Below are 6,194 nucleotides of genomic sequence, written 5' to 3'. Positions count from 1 at the left end.
AATTATGACTGATAATAAAAACTTAAAAGCAGTCGCATCAAAAAACAACAACATTTGTAGAATGGGCAAATAAAATCAAGTTTTTTTCTTTTTTTTTACAACTCGCGGACATTTGGTCGAAATCAGCGTAAAAGCCAGCACCTTAGGCTCATGACAGTACCGCCCCCTGCGCAGGACGAAGACGAAGGAAGGGAGGGGGAACTGTTTTCCATAGGTGTGTTTGACATATTGCCCCTGCCCCAAGTGCACCACAACGCAGCGAATAAAAATGTCATAAAATTTGAAAAGCTCGAGACAGACAAGCTGAGAAAGAGAGAGAGAGAGACATCAACAGGACGAAGGACATGACAACATGTGCCTAGGCATTGCAATTCCAGGACATATCGCGAGGGTGGCATGCCCTCCAACAACCAACACCCATACACACAAACCCAATCCTGATGCTACCTTCTAATGCAATTAGATGAGTGGCAGCAACTGCGACAGATTCCACGTAATTCGTCAGGACATACAAATTTGTTAATGTGTTTTCTTCGTTGGCACAGGAAAATGCATATGAATATTTTATAGTTAATGATATGATGTTGTTATTTTTGTTTGTTTGTTTGTTTATCTGTCAGTTTCTTATGCTTATTAACAAGCGAAATATATTAACAAATTACATATTTGACATTTTTTTATTAGAGTTCAAATGGATCTCACCTGCACACGAGTATACTAAATTTAAGAATCGAATTTAAATTTAAGTAGCGTATAAAATAGTCACTGTGAGCTCGAAAAATACAGATTATTATTATATTCACAGTACAGATTTCACAGACATACTTAAAAATAAGATAAAACTGATGTAGCTTTAAAATATAGATTTGTAGAATTTAATTTTAGTTTCATTAAAAATTTGAGACATATTTGATAAGTAAGGTTTAGAGAATTGCAAGCCTTAGTAAAGCTTGAAAGGTCAATAAATTTATGTGAAGATTACTAGGGGCAACTTTATTAATTTTGAAATTTGAGAGTAGTAAAGGTAATTTAAAATATGATTTCAATTGAATTATAGTTGCAATTCTAGAATACATATTTATTATTTCTACTCACGCACTTTTAGTTGCTAAATTGGCACACATGAGCGATATTATCGCAGTTTCTGGGGTTCACTCCACTTATCAATCAATCATCAATCTGGAAACTGAAAACTGAAATCTGAAATCAAAAATCAGCGTAAAGTGCCTTGACAATCGTCAAATAAACAGCTCACTCAGAATGCCCATCGAACAAATTGATAACCGGGGTCCTTTCTCTTTGCCTTGAACCCTGTCGAAGGGTTCTATAAACCACATATGGTCCTTGGAAAAGGCGATCAAAGTGACAGATACAACAACACACATGCTGACACAAAGGAATCGACAGCGAAAGGAGTAGTTCAGCCTCATCCTGGCAAAACATGACATTTATTACGCTCTATTAACGGCGAAAGGCACAAAAAGAGGAAGGATATGCCGAGGGTAATGGTTAGTCAATTCGGCGCGTGGTTTTTATGCGTTTTTTACACACATGAGTAGCAGTGTGAGTGTGTGGTGAGTGTGTGGAGTGTGGTGTGCAGGCGTGCGAATCCTTTCTCCAAGGGTGATGCGATTGTGTGAGTCAAGGAAGAAAGGGGCAATGATTTGTAATGCGGCGGGTGTTATGCTTTATATATGCTAATACAACACACATGCTACAAGTGTGTGTGAGTGTGTGTGTGTGTGTGTGGTAAACCAGCACTAAATGTTGACGCGTGCTCCTGCGGTCGACTTAGGAACACACACATATGTAAAGCTCTATTTGGTAGCTGGAGTTTGGGGTCAGGGGGTCAGGGTCGGAGTTTGGGGGAGTCGGAGCCTTAGCCCAGGGGCTGTTGTTTGTTTTGCGATCCGCTGAAAGGTTAAACGCCGCCGCCAGGCACATAATTTTGTCAAGTGCTGTCAGGACACGTCTCCAACTACTGCAACCACTTCCATTCATTCATATGTGTGTAGTCCAGTGTTGTTGTTATTGTGTGCGAGCCTTACGTGCTTGTCACAATGCCTAATGGGAAATTAACAACTTAATTAATTCTATTGCCATTTATCTTCGCTTGCAACACAACACACAACAACTTCAACGCGTCGGGCCACGAAAAATCAACAAATTTCATTGGCGAAACTTTTGGCTCATAGACAAGCAACCATCCACCTCCCCTCACTACCCTAAGTCCATCCCATTCCACGATATCTGCACAAATGAGTTTTATTTATGCGCGTGTAGCGAAGACAAACAAGCGGTCCATGTGCCGAGTCCAACAGCAGGAGGGGATTCGAGAGGGCCAATGTAAGCTGGCTTAAAGTGCCAGAAGTCTAATGCAAGACACAAACAATTGGTTAAAAATCTTAAATTTTAAATCTAGAAATATGCTTTCTAATTATACTATATAAATTGGTACGCATTCATACGTTCCTTAAAAATGTAGAGCACAGAAACTTGGTTTTTAAATAACTGAAATTTATTTTTGTTATTAAATAATTGCCTTAAATTATTTTGTTTATTTGGAAAACAATAGCACAATATTTACAATTTTTATCTTAACAATATTCTTACAACATTTTTAATTATTAAAGCGTGTAAAAGTAAAGAGTTTCATCTTAAAATCAAATTTAAAATACTTTTTCTTATTTCCAATTCTTATCACCAATCTTATTACCTTTAATTATATTGTTTATTTTGAAAATAATATTAACTTATCTTTTACAATTTTTTGAAATACAAATCTTCTTTCAAAAACTTTTCTTATTTAAGCTAGTTAAAGTAAAGAGTTTTCATTTTAAAACCATATTTAAAATACTCTTTCTTTATTCTGTTTTCAAGGAACGCTTTTCCCTTTGAAGACCACAAGATATTTTCTTATTTCCAATTCTTATCTTATTACCTTAAATTATATTAGCTATTTACTCAACTTTTACAATTTTCATAATACAAATCTGCTTTCAAAATCATTTATTACTTAAGTAAGTTAAAAAAAGAGTTCCATTTTAAAACCAAATTTAAAATATATTTATTTTCATTTTTGAGGAACGCTTTTCCCTTTGAAGACCACAAGCTACAAGCTTGGGAAAACGCTGCCCAGCAGACCAGCCGTTAGCCGTTCAGCCCCAAACCACAGTTCTTCTCGTGATTTCTGCTTCGGCCCAAACCTCCTTTCCATCGTTCGCAATCCCTCAGAAAACGCCATTAAAACCTTACAAATTGTAACTTATACCCAACGCACCAAAAGATGAGTGGCTAGAAGTTGAGGGGGAGTTAAAATTGAGTGAGAGTGGAAGGGGGTTGTGCTTGGGGTGGGCATTAAGGTAGGGGTTGGAGTTGGAGCTTGGGTGAAAAACAAAAACCTTTTGTTTTTATCACTTTCCAATGCGCGTGCTGCTTTCTGGCCTTGTCGCAGCTTCCTTCTTAGTTCTCAGGCTGCTCACCTCCTTCACGATGGTCGCTGCCCCTGATGCCTTTACTTATTGTTGTTGTTGTTGTTGTTGCAGGTTGTTGCTGTTGTTGCTGTGGTACTGCTACATTCGGCCTACGTGCTCTTTGCTTAATTTTAAACACCCCTCATTTGCATAAATGAATTATTTTTCAACCCCAAAAAACAACGAGAGCGAAAAAATTAAGATTGGAAAAACGAAAAAGTGGAAATGAAAATGGAAGAGGAAGAGGAAGCCAAGAAAATGAGAAACGAAATGAGAAGCAAGTCGAGACTCGAGACAAGAAATTGCTTTGCAAGCGAAAAAATTTCAAGTGCACAAAGAGGATGTGAAAGGGCAGAGAAAAGAGTGGGAAACAGGAGAAGGACAAGGACAGAATGGCACTTAAAAGTGAGCTTAATGGGCTGCTGGACAGCTGGAAAAAAGGGGGGCGATTGGGGTACAATGCTGAAGTACTGGCCACGTCAAGAGTTCAGGCCATAAAACGCCAACAAATGTTCGATAAATTATTTTTTCATTTTCAGCGTTGGGCAAACAATTAAAATTGACAGTAGAAAAGGAATTGAAATACACAAAGGCACAACTCCTTGAAGCAGTAGAAGAGCATTGAGCAGAATAGTCCAGACCAGACCAAAACCAGGTGTGTCCTTGCCAATGCATGCGCCCTCGTCCTCGTCCTCGCCCCGCCCTCGACTTCACCTTGGCAATGGCATGAAATGACACAATTTCAGTTTCAATTTTATGGCGAATTCCTTTTTCTTTTTTGGCTGAAAGGCAACACCAAAATGCAACTGCAGTTGCCGTTTGTAGACCTGCCACAGACTCATCTTGCAACTTCTTCTTCTTTTCTTTCCTCTCTCTCTCTCTCTCCATGTCTTTGTTTTTGTTTGTTTAGCAGCCAAATGTCAAGCGGGCGTGGGTCTTCGTTTTTCCATCCGTTGCATTGTGATCCCGTTGCCTGCCCCCGCCCCCTGCACTGCTCAAGAGTTAACACCATTGTCAGGGACGAATATAAAAAAATTATAAGAAAAGAAGGAGAAAAATCCGCTAGGTTTTTTAATGCCCTAAATGAGCGTAAAATATTAGGCAACATTGTGTGCCAGGACACTACCTGCTTATATCCTAAAAAGGACTTCCAATCAATCATATTGACAATTGATTTGCGAACGAAACTGTATTTCTGTAAAGAGTATTGCAAATGCATTGTTCAACTCATTAGTAGAGCTCACATTGAGGAAAATCTTACGAATCCATGATTTTGTTTAAAGAAATTGCAGAAGATTTATATTTCTATTGGTTAATAACAATAATAGTTTAAGCAACTCTAAATAATTAATTGATAATGTTAAATATCTGCATTTTAACAGCAAAAGTTTTGTAAAAAATTATTGTGAATCTAAACAAAGCGATAGAAACTACAAATTATCGTATATGTATAACACAAATTTTTAATAAAGACTGTCATTAATTATAATTTTATTTTATTTATTTTATGCAAAAACAAAATAAATGCTAATAAAATTTTTTTAATTAAATTTCAATTATAATAAAAGAAGTATATTAAATTTCAGACATTCAATCAAGATCCAAGCAAATTCCTATATTAGATATATCAATTTAAGTGTAAGTTTATTATTTATTCATTGAAGAGAATCAAACTTATCTAAACTACTGAACACAAATATTTTAATTGAAAAATATAATAAAAAAAAATTTTAATAATTTTTTTTTTTGTAATTTAAAATATTTACTGGACTTACAAAATTTCAATGCTTGAAATGAGAAAGAAATGTACGGAAAGACAAGTGTACAGCTCGTCAAAATATTTGTTTCCACTAGAGTAAGCTGCTAAATTTAGTAACATAAACTTATACATCAGATAAAGATGAAGGCCTAATTACTTGATAACACGCCCTGAAAGCTGTATTGCCCCTTTAGATTTTATATTTCATATTATGCATTTATATAATAAAATAAAATAAAAAAATAAAATAGAAATAAATATTTAATAAAAAAGTTAGCATTATAATTACTATAAATGAAAATATAGTAAATGTCAATACAGATATAATTGTATCAGCATCTCACCTGCCTCACAGCTGCATTCTCTATCTCTCATCTCAACGATTACAGCAATTGCATTCAACTACTCTCTTCCTCTCTCTCAATCTCCTTTTGCTATAAATTTCTCATTTTGCATAATGCAACAAATCTTAAGGTTGTGTGCCTCTGGCACTCACCTTTGTTGTCCTGGCACTTCATTTGCAGGACACTTGGCGGCAGTCAGGCGTGAGGAACTAGGGACACATCACTGTAGCGACTGCAAGCGGTGGGCAGGTGTGCGGCAGTGTGGCATGCAACATGCAGCATGCTGCACAATGTTGTCATCTAAGAGCTCGCAATTTGAGCCACGTTTAGATTTACAGTTGGATTGGATGCGAGAGACGAGCTACGAGATACAAGATACGAGATGAGGCACGCGGCATTATGTTTGGCATTGTTTGGTTAACGGTGCAGCAGGCGGATCCTGATGCAATTAGGAGCCAAAAGCAGCGATTGAGTGGAAGTGATTAATGCCAGCCAGCAGCACAGCAGGTAGAGGATTCAATAATCGGCACAACAAGACTATTTCTATATAAAAAAGTATATCTACAAGTTAAATTTTTTGAGCCCACAGTCCTTGGCAAAGTCGTACGTCCATCAAAG

This window comes from Drosophila innubila, assembly GCF_004354385.1.
Source record: "Drosophila innubila isolate TH190305 chromosome 2R unlocalized genomic scaffold, UK_Dinn_1.0 1_C_2R, whole genome shotgun sequence".
In the NCBI taxonomy this organism is placed as follows: domain Eukaryota; kingdom Metazoa; phylum Arthropoda; class Insecta; order Diptera; family Drosophilidae; genus Drosophila; species Drosophila innubila.
The sequence above is the reverse complement of the archived record's forward strand: the minus strand, read 5'-3'. Positions refer to the sequence as shown.